The sequence below is a fragment of the Stegostoma tigrinum genome, chromosome 47, assembly GCF_030684315.1.
Source record: "Stegostoma tigrinum isolate sSteTig4 chromosome 47, sSteTig4.hap1, whole genome shotgun sequence".
NCBI classification, from domain to species: domain Eukaryota; kingdom Metazoa; phylum Chordata; class Chondrichthyes; order Orectolobiformes; family Stegostomatidae; genus Stegostoma; species Stegostoma tigrinum.
This window is the reverse complement of record NC_081400.1, coordinates 5,845,927-5,859,609: the sequence shown is the minus strand read 5'-3', so window position 1 is coordinate 5,859,609 and position 13,683 is coordinate 5,845,927. Positions and strand designations below refer to the sequence as shown.

Below are 13,683 nucleotides of genomic sequence, written 5' to 3'. Positions count from 1 at the left end.
TCTCCCAGGCCAATTGCTATCCACTCCTTTGTCTGCTCAACTACTCTTCACTCTTTGGGCCCTAACTTCACCTATCATTTATCTCTTACTCCCTCCCCCCAACCCAATTTTCTACATAAAAACCAACCTTTTCCGAGCTATCATCAGTTCTGAGGAAGGGACTGGACTCAAAATGTTAACTCTGATTTCTCACCACAAATGAAGTCAGACCTGCTGACATGTTCGAACAATTTCTGTTTCTGATCCAGCCTCTCTGCTGTCTGAACACCCGAGTGATGGATAGGGCTTAAAAAACCAAGGTTTTCTGGCCCAGAGGTAGGGCATTGTCATTATGCCACTAGAGCGTCTCAACTCTGTGCTGGTGTCCTGGGACTAATGATCGAAAGCAAGTGAAATAAAAGAGCCAAACATAATTAACCCTTGAATAGACTGCCTGGCACAGGGCATTTCAGAGGCCAGTCAAGAGTCAACCCCCATCGCTGTGGATCAGGAGTCACATGTACACCCAGACCATGTAAGGATGACAGATTTTCACTAGGTTCACTATCACAGTCGCCATCACCGAGATTAGGCTCCAATTTCAGACTTATGGTCATGGACTCTCAAGAGGCAGAGCAGCCTCCCTCCTGCTCCTCAAAGCGCTACCAGGGGAGATAAGATGTTCCAGTTACCAGAGGTCAGAGCCGCATTGCAGTTCGTGGGATCTTGCTGCATGCAGGTCAACCACATCTCTGCTGACATGGCAACAGAGACTCCACTGCAAAAAGTACCCAACTGACCTTTCAATGACCTGTCGTAAAAATCTTTCAGCGTCAAGTGTGCCTGTTAGCCGCTCCAGCGCCGTCACTTAGCTTACTCTGCTAGGCGTTGCACAAACTCAGCTCATCGCCTGGTAGTTGCAAGGCACTAGTACATCATCTGGAGGTCCAAGAAAGTGCTACCAGAGAACTGAGGAAGCCTTTACTTCTCCCTAAGTGAACAGAAGCAATCAGACACAGTACTCTTGCCGCATCCGAGTGCCAAGAAATAAAAACGAGAGATTTCTTAAACTTTTCTGTTTAACATGACAGCCTTTCTTCCCAAAACACTGCCCCACCACTGAGATTTTAGTGCCGGTCTTGCGCTGCACATCTAGAGATCTCTTGTTGTCACTTGATTGCTTGTAGACAGGCAGCCATGACACGTTTTCACCATCTGTAAAAGTGCCCAAATGTCAGGTTGACTCTTGCATTCAGCGGTGACTGTATCAATCAGCATGTGAAGTTAAATACAAAAGCAATGTTGCTGGAAAAGCTCAGCAGCTCTGGCAACATCTGTGAAAGAGTTAATGTTTTCGGTCCAGTGAGGCTTCCTCTATTCTGAGGAAGGGCCACCAGACTCAAAATGTTAACTCTGTTTTCTCTTTCACAGATGCTGCCAGACCTGCTGAGCTTTTCCAGCAACGTTGCTTTTGTTCCTGATTTACAGCATCCACAGTTCTTTCGGTTTTTACGTGAGGTTAAGTATTGGTTAGGCAGAATACAAGCTCATGCTATTCTGATCAGGATTTAATTCCAACTCTCACACCATCAACCTACACATGACCGACAGTTTTATTTCCCCTCGTAGATACTTTCTGATCAACATGTTCCGACTTGTCATGACACACCTCTGGGACAGGTAGAACTTAAACTCAGGCCTCCTAGCCCAAAAGCAGAGACACTGCCGCTGCACAGACATACCCGGTCATGTCCTCACTAAATTACCCTCAATTAACACATTCCTCACCTGGTCCCTTGATGCATATGGTCCCTCAGGTCACCCCGCAAGACCTCACCAGCTGTGAGATGGTGGCATAGTAAGGACTATTAAACTGGAGCCTTAAGTTTTAAGGACTCTTGCAGTGGGTACAAGCTAGAACACCCTGGTTCAAGTCCCACCTGCCCTGGAGAAGAGTTCTAACATGTCCAAGCAGGTTGATTGCAACAAAATAATGGCAGACTCACAAACCACTCCTCCAGGGTGAATCATTTCACCTTAACTTCAAAAGATTATGCCACACTTTTTTTTCTTTAGAAGGTTTCCTTTCAAAAATAGCAATTAAAGCGAAATAGTAAATTATCAGAAAATTTAAAATACTGAAAGGGGCTTTTTAATTTTAAACAGTGTCTAAAGAGCACATGAGGGAGACAAAGATGCTCGACACAGGCAGTTCGACCCCTATGCTCCCTGCCTGTACGTCTGCAACTCCTTCACTTGATCTTGCCACAACACCATTTCTTTCTCCTTCACGCGTTTATCCAGCACCCTCCTTCAGGCATCTCCAATATTTGACTTCCTGTGGGACAAAGTTCCACATTTCTCCACTATGCACATCCCCCAACCCCACAATCCAGGTTAAGGAGTTCAAGCACTAGGAGGGGGTCAACTGGGATTGAATAGGGGGGGTTCCCGCTAAGTACCGTCTGATGCTTTGCGATTTGAAGGTGGAGGCATGATCTGTCAAAAGACCTACACACCATTTTAACGAACTGCGCTTTGCTCTTTTCTGTCCCTTCAGTACAATAGCTTCATTACATATTACTTCAAGATAAAATGTAACATTTTTCACACAGCACTCGTCCTGCATACAACACTTGCAATAAACTTCTGGCAGCAAAGTTGTGGCAGACAGGAGTGTGCTGTCACAGGCAGGAAAGTGTGACCACCAGATAAAGAATCTATGTTTTGGAGATTTGTGATGTCTGGATGCCTAGGCAGCTAGTCTGTCAGTGTTTGTTAGGCCATGGGCTGCCCCACGGTCCCTTCATCCCTCTGACGACCAATCTAACCCAAACGGAAATGTTTGCGTGATTTCTGCAACCGCCAGCATGTTCCACAGCCTGAAAACCCCCTTGCGAGACACCACCTACACGAAATCTCTTCTACTAACACTTATATTTCTGTTCCTCGTATGTGGCCTGTCGATCGTTGGATGCAAGCTATTGCAAATATTGTGACACTTATGAACGATGAGAGGAAGCCTTATAAGCTCACCACACGCGCTCGGGTATTCAATCTGACAAAGGTTGATCATCCACTTCAGTGCCTTTTTCATTGGCATTTTCACCAGCATCAACTTTAAACATAGTGAGCATTAACACACCTCTGGGGCAGGGAATTCTAGATCCCCTACCAGGGGAAACATCGTACCTACATCAATACTGTCTGTCCCTTTAAGTATATGTGTATTTCAAAGAGACAAGACCATAAGATATAGGGACAGAAGTAGGCCATTCGGCATATCGAGTCTGTTCCATCATTCAATGGGATCCGATAATCCTCAAATCCACTTTCCTGCATTTTCTCCTTGTATGCATAAAGTTGAATAACCCAAGGTCTAAGCCCTCTCCAGGAAAGAATCCACAGATTCCTTACTTGCTGAGAGAAGAAATTCCTCCTTACCTCTGTCTTAAATGAACAACTCCTTATTCTGAGATGAGGCCCTCTGGTAGACTCTCCACAAGGGAAACAACCTCCCCACATTTCCCCTATCAAGTCCTTCCCTAAGAATTTTGTATGTTTCGATAAGGTCATCTCTCTTTCTTCTAAACTCCAATGAGTACAAATCTAAAGTACTCAATCTCTCCTCATAAGACAGCCCCTCCGCACCTCAGTATCAGCCCACTGAACCTTCTCTGAACTGCCTCCAATGTATGTATATCTCTCCTTAAGAAAAGTACAGTTTTAGACAGACCTCCCTATTTTATACTCTATTCCCTCTGAAATTCCATTCCATTTGCCTTCCCTCTTAAATTTGAATGCTAGCATTGTGCAACTTATGCATGAGGACTCTCAAATCTTCTTGACCTGTAGCTTTCTTTGCCTCCTATTCTTCAAAACAGTAGAGAACGCAGAAGCTTGCCCATCCCAATTTCTCTAGGTAGGATAATCCTGCCATCCTGGAGACAAGTCTGATGAACCTTTATTGGACTCCCTCGACGGCAATAATAGAGGGGAAAGGGAACAAAAACTGCATGTAGATCTCCCATGTGCTGAGGCTAACCAAGTTTGTGTACAACTGAAGCAAGACTTCATTACTCCTATACTCAATTCTTCTTGCGATAACATATCCTTAAACTTCATAATAGCTTGCTGCATCTGCATATTAGCGTTCAATAAGGCCTCTTTGCACGTCTACATTCTAATCTCTTATGTGCATTTAAGAAATAACCTGCGTGTCTTTTCTTTCATTTGTTCCATTCTGTTTTTTTTGGCTTTGTGCACTGCAGGCGTTTTCGGGGACTGCTTTTGCAGCCCTCAATTCCAGATCTGTCAGGGTGCAACCATTTCAGAAGTCTTTCTTAGGTCTTTCAACATATTAATCTAGCAATAACCACATCAGAGCAATCCACTCTCAGCTCATTCAACACCCTCAATTGTTTTTCTGCGAGTGTTTTAATATCAAGCCTGTTCCACCCAGCTCCCATGTGTTTGCTGGCCTGCATTCATTCCTGGTCAGGAAGCGTGTCAACTAGGATTCTCATCCTGGTGTTCAAATTCCTCCTGATCTTGTACATCTCAGCTACCTCCTCCATTGCTCCAAGATCTCTGTGCTCCTCCATTTCCAGCCTCTTAAGCTTCCTCGAATTCCATCACTGCCGCACTGACAACTATGCCTACAGCTGCTTGGACTCTGAACTACGGAAATGCTTCCCTAAACCCAACTCGCTCTCCTCCTTCAAGTGAGCTCCTTATCACTAACCTCTACGACAAAACTGCTCTCACGCAATATTCTGTGGCCCAATGTCTAATTTTAGTTGATGCCCGTTTGAAGCATCTCGCTTGTAAGATTGCATTGATATAGCACTTTTCACAACCACCAAACATTTGGCCATAAGATACTTTCCTTTTTAACATGTAAGCAAGAGAGTGGTCAAAGACAAAAGGGGCCAGAAAATTTGCAACTCATGCAATCTTAACACTAATTGGTCATCATAGAGCAAGAGGCCCATTCCTGTGCTGTGCAGATTAAGGGCAGAATAAGGCTGGGTTGGCAGTGGCTGCAAGATTCAGGCTGGGGGTCTGGACAAAGGCCATGAATGGTTGCAAAAGGAAGGGGGAAAGAGACAAGCTACTTTGTGTTTGTGTGGGGGGGGGGGGGGGGGGATAAACAAACTCCCCAAACCGCACATGTATACACACACTATATATGCATATGCTGCATTATGTGATCACACACTCATATCTGCCAGAATCAGAGCTTACTTTCGTTGTTATGCTCAGAGTTGCACTGTGCTGATTTTAAAATGCTCAAAACATAATATACTTGAAACACATCATTGCTGAGGGAGGGATCAGGAAATCATTATCATCATGGATTTCCACAATGCCAAAGCAAGAATTTTACCAAATGGTGAAAGTTCCTCATCCTCAGATTTAGCAAACGCAGCATCCAAAAGGTATTGTGCAGTGTCCTACAAACAACTGTACAATCACCTGTGTTTCAAGATGCTGATTCAGAATAAAAATTGGGCACTAGGAATATATCTCTTTTGAGAAACGCCAGTGAAGGATCTATTCTTTCAGTGGGCAAACAGTATTTCATGTCTCATTCAAAAGACGGTAACTTCAACAGTGTGGCGCTCCCTCAGCACCAACCCTCCAATAGTGCAATGCTCCCTCAGCACTGCACTGGACTAGCGACCAGCTCCAGCCACTGCAGTAGAATTTGACCCTAGGACCCTGTGAATTAGAGGCATGTGCAATACTCGCTGAGTCACAGGTGACATGTGAACATTTTACGACATCCAACACACTATGGAGATACAAGTTGTTGTTGTTGTCATGTGACTATCAGGGGAAGGTACGATCATGCTTTTCCCTATTAATAGATAGCTGGCAAGCTCTTTAGAAATGTACTTCAGCTAAGATTCCCTAACACCATTGTAGACTTACCTATACCAGGGAGAATGCAGCAATCCAAGATGGCAGTTCACTACCACCTTCTAAAGGACGAGCAGGAACAGGCATTAAAGGCTGGCCCAGCCGAAAACATCTATGCCCTATGGGTGAATAAAAAAAATGTTGAAGTCTTGTGGAGAGAAAATGGGGAAAGAAAATTCTCTAAACCGAAAACAAAAACAAAAGCTGTAAGTAGCTACAGCCTCACTAGTATCCTTTCTACAAACAGAGGGAGCACTTTTGCTGTTATTCATCATAATTATGACACTAAACATCAGAAAGCTGTGCACTTTGAAAAGTCACAAGCCAGCATGCTGATGGCTTACCATGCAGCTCTTTGACCCAGTTCCTTCCTGCAATGAGGCTTTTTTAAAAATAACCACAGCGTGCCCTCGGCTGACAGATTTAAAGCCAGCACGGTAATGAGCCGACAAGGCCAGCGACGGAAAAGCACTGACCACAGGCTGTCGTTGCCACAGACGGGAATCAGAGCTGATAAAAAAAAAGTGCTCGCTGGTTACTGGCCCAGGGGCTTGGTCACAGCAGCTGTGGAGCGTTATCCAGTTGCTTCAGGAGAGGGGCTGGGCGCGAAAAGTAAGAAAGAAAATGGCTGGCATTTGCACAGCACCATCCATGATCTAAGGGAATCTCCTGGAGCATTTTACAGTCAATTTGGAGCACTTTTCTCCTTTTGGAGGCTTAGTCACTGTTAAAACGTAGGAAATGCAGTTGAAAATATGCACTAAGGAAGATTCCACGAACAGAAATCTGATTAACTGACCCAGATTGTCAATTTTTGGAGAGGCCATTGGTCATCTGGAAGACCTCCCCCACACCCATCTATACATTACACCCAAGATAATAAAGTGTGAAGCTGGATGAACACAGCAGGCCAAGCAGCATCTCAGGAGCACAAAAACTGACGTTTCGCGCCTAGACCCTTCAATGAGGGACAGGCAGAGTTTAAAGTCTGAAAGTAAATAAAGAATGGTGCTCCCTCAGCACTGACACTCCAACAGTGCAGCGCTCCCTTGGCACCGACCCTCTGGTAATCTAAGTGTTGCCCTGGATTACAGGGCTCAGGTTTCTGCAGCAGGGACACAAACCCACAAAACTCCAACACAGTGCCACCCCACTGAGGCACAGCTGCAGTGTTCTGGTGGAAAGGGTTTTCATCAGCTGACCATGTGCTCCCTCTACTACCTGTAGAGAGCCTGCTGCTGGAAAAACAATGCATGAAAAAGTGACATGTGGATATGGTGACTCTAAATTCAGATGACAGTACTTTGAGTTACAAAACAAAATCTTTATTTCTACTGGCAATCTCCCCACATATGAACTAGCAATGTCAGCTCCACTGCCTCCTGTGAGTCAGTTGGTTTCAGGATGTGGCCCATACTTTAGGCACGAGATGTCAGTGCTAGACAAGCGGGTTGCTCTTACAAGAGCACTGTGCAGCAGGTTCACCGAGGCCACCCCATTCCCCAGAGCACATTAGGGTCCATCAGAGCCTTTTCCTAGGCTTCTGGTCAGCTTCTCCCTTTCTGAAACACATTTACCCAAATGATGCTGCTGCACTTGAAGTCCTAAGCAATTTAGTTTGCACAGTGCTCAGGAAGTTCGGCAGATGAGATGTCAGGGTTATGCAAATCAGAGTTCTTTTCAACATCCTCCACACTTAACAAGGACGTTCCAGGGACAGAACCACTCCTGCCACTGATGTTATCTCTACAAATGTGACGCCACATACTGATCAAGTATAACTGCAAAGTTCACAGTTGTACCATCATTTCCAGGGGGAATTTATGCACTGGGTTTCTCTCAGTAAATCAAAGGGTATATCTGGACTCAGATTAAGAGGATAATCTTCTCTCAACTCTCACCCTGTAGCTTCTGATACGACCCAAGCTCCACAGGTTTTATTAGACCTTTGTGATTTAGAGCATGACGTTAGTTAGTTCCCTGGAAAGGTTTGTCAGGTTGCTTGTGACACATTTCTGCAAGGACTGAACGAGAGCATGAGAGAGACAGGCATAGAAAAGGGAGACATGCATAGATAGACCGAGACAAGGGATTGAGTCAACAGAGCGAGAGAGAAAGAGAGACAAGAGAGAAATGAGATTGTTACGGTCACTCAATGGCACAGTGAATAACGACAAGGGTTTTCAAACTTGGAGTCATATTGTAGAGGAGGCCCTTCAACCCATCAAATCTGTACCATTTCTTCAATTCCCATTTAGGGAGATAGAGCTGTACAGCATGGAAACATACCCTTCAGTCCAGCCCTTCCATGCAAACTAGGCATCCTAAATAAATTTAGTCCCATTTGCCATCATTTGGCCCATATCTCTCCAAACCCTTCCTATTCATGTACCCACCCAGATGCCTTTTAGATGTCTTAATTGTACCAATCTCAACCACTTTCTCTGGCAGCTCATTTTATTCCCTCTGGATGGAAAAGTTGCCCCTTGGGTCCCTTTTAAATCTTTCCCCTCTCACCTTAAAGCTATGCCCTCTAATTTTCGACTCCTCTCACATCTAACCCAGTAAATGTCTGACGCACTTCAGCCCAATATATTCTTCAGAGCTGGAGACAGCTCAAAAGGAGAAATGAGAGGATGATGAGGAAGGGAGTCAGGTTGGAATGAATACTTTCAGTCAAAGGCACTATCTTCACTGTAAATGGAAGTTCGACAAAGTTTCCGGCACTGAGTCAAAAGGTGGCAGCGGCGGGGGGGGGGGGGGGGGGGGGGGGGGGTACCACATTGTCAGTGTAAATTCAGTTGGCAGGGAAGGGCCTAGTGGTATCAGGCACAGCAAGAAGGATATGAATTTCTGTAACTCTTTCATGGTCTCATTAAGTGTTTCACAGCCATCAAAATAAATTCGAGGTGCAGGAAATATGACCGCCAAATTATGCACAGCAGGATACCACAAACTGCAGACTAATATTACTCACTCGAGTTGAAGGATAAATATCAAGTCAAGGAAATCAGGTGAACATCTCCAAGGTTCTTCTTCCAGTGGCGGCTATGGAATTTCTCACCAACCCAAGGAAGTTGACTGTCAACGTCTAATGTCTTATCAAAACAACGGCAACTCTGACAGCGCGGCACTCCCCCTCCAGTAGTGCATTGTTCCCTCAGCGCCAGACCCCCAGACTGCGGTGCACCCTGAGCAGTGGCACCCCCGACAGTGTGGTGTAGCCGTGGCACAGACAGTGCGGCGCTGCCTTGGTACTGGCCCTCCAATTAACATCAGAAATTGTCGGTGACTGCACAAGATCCTACTGTACTGGCAGATTATTTGACCCGAGCAGAGGTGATGGCTATGAGCTGGCTCTCCTTATCTAGGTCAACAGCAGCTTTCAACAAACAGTCAGCGCTCGACGTGCAACACTGACTTTACCAGCAACTGATGTACAAGACCACAGCCCCGTTTCCCCCCACCTTGGCTCCAGGACATTTTGTTTCATCCTGCGGCATGCAGGGCTCCCTACAATCCACAGAAACGTCAACAAGGGCCCCTTGTGCTTGCAGCGCAGCTACAGAAGAACCACAACTTTAGTTCAGCACTCTGATCTAATGGGTAACTGTAACCCCATGGCTAACACTTGAATCTCAACAAGCATGACGGGAATTTGTGCTAAAGGCAGGGAGTGTAAAAGGGGGATGTGAAGCTTGACTGCTGACAAGACCAAATGTCTAGTGGTGCTAACAATGGAAACAGATGTCTCCTGTTTACACGACCCTTGGACAAATCAGCTCAGAATTATGAGGGTCTTGTACATGCTGGGCATTGCATCAAACAGTCTGGAACTCAGGAAGCGAACATTTAAAAGGTGGCAAATTCGGAGACGTTGATAGCACTAACTCAAGATCAAGGGGAAAACCTGGAATTCAGCTGGAAGTAATCTGACCAGTTTGTCATGTACAGGTATTAGATAACACGTTGACTGTGCGCTTTCTCCTAACTAAAGGGTTACTAATACAACTTTGCCTTTATTCAATTCTAATTGAGCCGTCTACCCTTTATCTGTCACTAAATTCAAAACCCTAGTGGAAAAGAGGCCAACAGTATGCATTCAGCTGTCAGTGGACGATGGGAAGAAGCTGGTGCCTGGAAAATGTTACTGGGCTGAGATACCCATCTCTCCCCGCTTCGTCAACACGCACTCCCTTCCGTCAGCCTCCCCAGCCACCCCTCTAATACACGTATCTGTCAGAAAAAGTCTTGCATTTATGTGGAGCCTTTCACAACCTCAGCCATTTCAGCCACAATTACATCGTTGTGGGTTGTCACATTCCTGGAGATGGACTGAGTTTGTGTCTTCAAAAAAACCTGCTGGACTACAACTTGGTATGTGATTTTTGACACAATACTGGAGACGCAGCAGCCAGTGTGTGGACAGCAAGATCCCAGAGGGAACAATATGGTCATGCCCCACATCATCCATTGTTCTTGCCCCCACCCAAGATGTCAGGGTCAAGGGTTAAGCCTTGGCTCATTGAATATTTCTGGATGGAATGCACCAACAGTCAGGACATTACAGGCTCAGTGCTCCTGCATAAGCCCACAGGATCCCTCAACAGCTGGCCTCTCTGCAACAGGCCAGGCAGACAGCATGGCACAGCATCAGGCCATTCAGTCCCTCTGCACAGTGTTTCCACTTCACGTGAGATTGCTCCCACTGCCTTCATATCTCCCTGCCAACCAAGGCATCACACGCTTCCATTCCTTTCTCTCATGAGTTTATCCAGATACTCCCTTCAACAAATCCGCTCTTCACTTCAATCGCACCTCGTGGGAGTCAGTCCCTGTTCTCCTCCACATTCCGGCTGAAGACATTTACTCTGAAATCCTGATTGGATTCATTAGTAGCCAGCTTATATTGGCATTCCTAGCTCCGATCTCCCCCGACCCCAAAGTGGAAACATCTTTGCCACTTCTTCACTATTGAACCCCTTTCTGCATTTTAATGGCCTCAATCAGTTCACCCCCTCAGCCTTCTTTTTGAGACAAAAGCATCCTGGCACGTTCAATGTTTCCGGATGGTTATGATTTTCTGGATCTATATCACCTTGGTAACTTTTTTGGACCTTGGTTTATACCACGAGTACCAGTATTCTTCAGAGTATTAGGTGGGGCCTAGTAAAGGCTCAATAAAGTTTAATAAAATTTCCCAGCTTTAATCAGATTCCATTCTGGGTGATTGTCTGTAGGGAGCTTGCACATTCTCTCCGTGTCTACATGGGTTTCTTCCCATAGTCAAAAGAAGTGCAGGCTAGGGTGGATTAGCCACAGAAAATGCAGGGGTGCAGGGATAAGGTGAAGGGGTGGGTCTGGATGGGATGTGCTTCGGAGGATCAGTGTGGAGTTGATGGGCCAAATGGCCTGCTTCCAGATTGTAGGGATTCTATGATCTACTGTTTCACATATAAAGAACCCATTTCTAAATTATTTCTACAAATTTCACGTGATTTGTATACGGTACCCCTAAATCCCTTTGCACCTCTACTCATTAAACTCATACAGCAGTTTTAAAAGAGTGAAGCCTCACAGGAAAATAGATTTAAAAAAAGATGACTAAGCCCTATAGGGTGACCTCTGGGCAGCTGACCAAAGGCATAGGTTTAATCTCACTGAAGGGCCAGGCCCACTGTCAAAGTTTCTCATCCAGCACTCATCAGGACAGGCTTGCAAGAATGCCAAATTTCAAACAACCACAACAATTTATACTGATGGTACACTGATGAGTTGCAATGGAAAAGCCAGTTGGGAAACAATAAGCTTCCGAGTAATACAAGGATTGAACAGGCATGGAAGAATGGTCACAGGGCTCAAAATGCTAACTCAGCTTTCTCTCCATAGATGCTTCCAGACCCACTAAATTTCTTCAGTGATTTCTGTTTCGATTCGAATAGATTCCTTTTGTTCACAGAGAATGAGTCCCTGCCGTTTTCCTGTTAGAATCACACAGCAGGGAAACAGACCCTTCGGTCCAACCACTCCATGCCGATCATAATCCCAAACTAAACCAGTCCCATCTGCCTGATCCTGGCCTATATCCCTCCAAGCCTTTCCTATCCACCACTTCCTCAGCAAGTTCATTCCAAACGCGGACCACTCTTGGTGTAAAAAAATTTGTCCCCACGTCTTTTTTAAAATGTCTCTCCTCTCACCTTAAAAATGTGTCCCCTAGTCTTGAAATCCACCATTCTTGTGAAAAGACACCTACCATTAACTCTATCTATACCTCTCATTATTTTATAAACTTCTACAAGGGTTCCTCTCAACCTCCTGAGCTCCAGCGAATAAAAGTCTCAGCCCATCTAGGATGGTGTGTTGCTTCCTGGGTACCAAGGTCCAGGATGTCTCTGAGCAGTTGCAGAACGCTCTTAAGGGGGAGGGTAAGCAGTCAGAAGTCATTGCGCACATTGGCACAAATGACATAGGTAGAAATAGGGATGAGGTCCTGTACAGCGATTATAGAGAGCTTGAAAAAAAGTTAAAAACCAGGACCTCGACGGTGGTAATTTCTGGATTACTTTCAGTGCCACATACTATTAAGGGTAAGTACAGGAGGATATGGTCAATGAATGCGTGGCTGAAAAATTGGTGCAGGGGGCATGGATTCAGATTCCTGGATCATTGGGATGTTTTCTGGGGCAGAGGTGGCCTGTTGGAGAGGGGCCGGTTGCACCCGAACTGGAAGAGGACCAATATACTGGTAAGTAGATTTGCTCGTACTGTAAGGGAGGGTTTAAACTGGATTGCCCAGGGCGGGGGAGGGGGAGGGGTTCCTTAACAGCAGAGAGGCGAGTGCAAGGCTGGAAGGAGATACAATAATCAGAAATAGCAAGTTCAATAGACAGGTCAGGCTGGAACATGACAGGGAGCGAGGAATGCCTCTTGGATGAAATTGCATCTATTTCAATGCAAGAGGGTTGACAAGTAATTCCAATGAACTCAGAGCATGAATAGGTACATGGGACTGGGATATTATAGCCATTACAGAAACATGGTTAAGGAAGGGACAGGACTGGCAGCTTAATGAGCCAGAGTACAGGTACCTTAGGCAGGAGAGAGGTGGAGGAACGCGGGGAGGAGGGTTTGCATTTTTGATTAAGGGGAGTGTCACAGTAGTAGTCAGAGATAAAATAACTGATGGGTGGAGCTAAGAAACAAGGGGACAGTGACGTTATTGAGGTTGTACTATAGGCCCCAAAATTGTCAATGGGAATTAAAGGAACAAATATGCAGGGAGATTGCAAAGACTTGCAGGAGAAATAGGGTTGTCATAGTGGGGGATTTTAATTTTTATAACACTACGGCCGTCCCAGTCGATGTTAAGGGCTTAGATGGGTGGAATTTATTAAATGCGTTCACGAAAGTTTCCAGTATATGGAGGGTCCTACCTGGGGAGAGACAAAACCTGACCTACTCTTGGGAAATACAGCAGGACAGGTAACTGAGGTGACAGTGGGGGAGCACTTTGGGGCCTGTGACCATAGTTCCATTAACTTTAAAATAGTTACAGAGAAGAACAAAACTAGCCCTCAAGTTCAATTTCTAAATTGGGGCAAATCAAATTTTGATGGAATTAGACAGGAGCTTGCTGGGGTTGATTGGAACAGTTTGTTTGCAGGCAAAGGGAGCTCTGAAAGGCAGGTGGCCTTTGAAAGTGTGATAGCTCGAGTTCAAAGGTCTATATGTTCCTATGTGGGTGAAGGGCAAGGTTGGCAGGAGTAGGGATGACAA

The 13,683-nt window shown here is 45.4% G+C and overlaps 1 protein-coding gene across 6 annotated transcripts in view; it reads right to left on the bottom strand.

Annotated features, from left to right (window-relative positions):
• The window catches only part of LOC125449782 (zinc finger and BTB domain-containing protein 7B-like), an 85,090-nt gene that overhangs the window by 58,492 nt on the left and 12,915 nt on the right, over positions 1 to 13,683 (bottom strand). For 5 of the 6 annotated variants that reach the window (XM_048525676.2, XM_048525673.2, XM_048525675.2 and 2 more), the window contains one exon: positions 5,917 to 6,023. The gene's annotated coding sequence lies outside the window, so the exon portion shown is untranslated. Of the gene's footprint in view, positions 1 to 779; positions 971 to 5,916; positions 6,024 to 13,683 lie in introns of all 6 variants that reach the window. The other variant, XM_048525674.2, reaches the window with a different exon arrangement.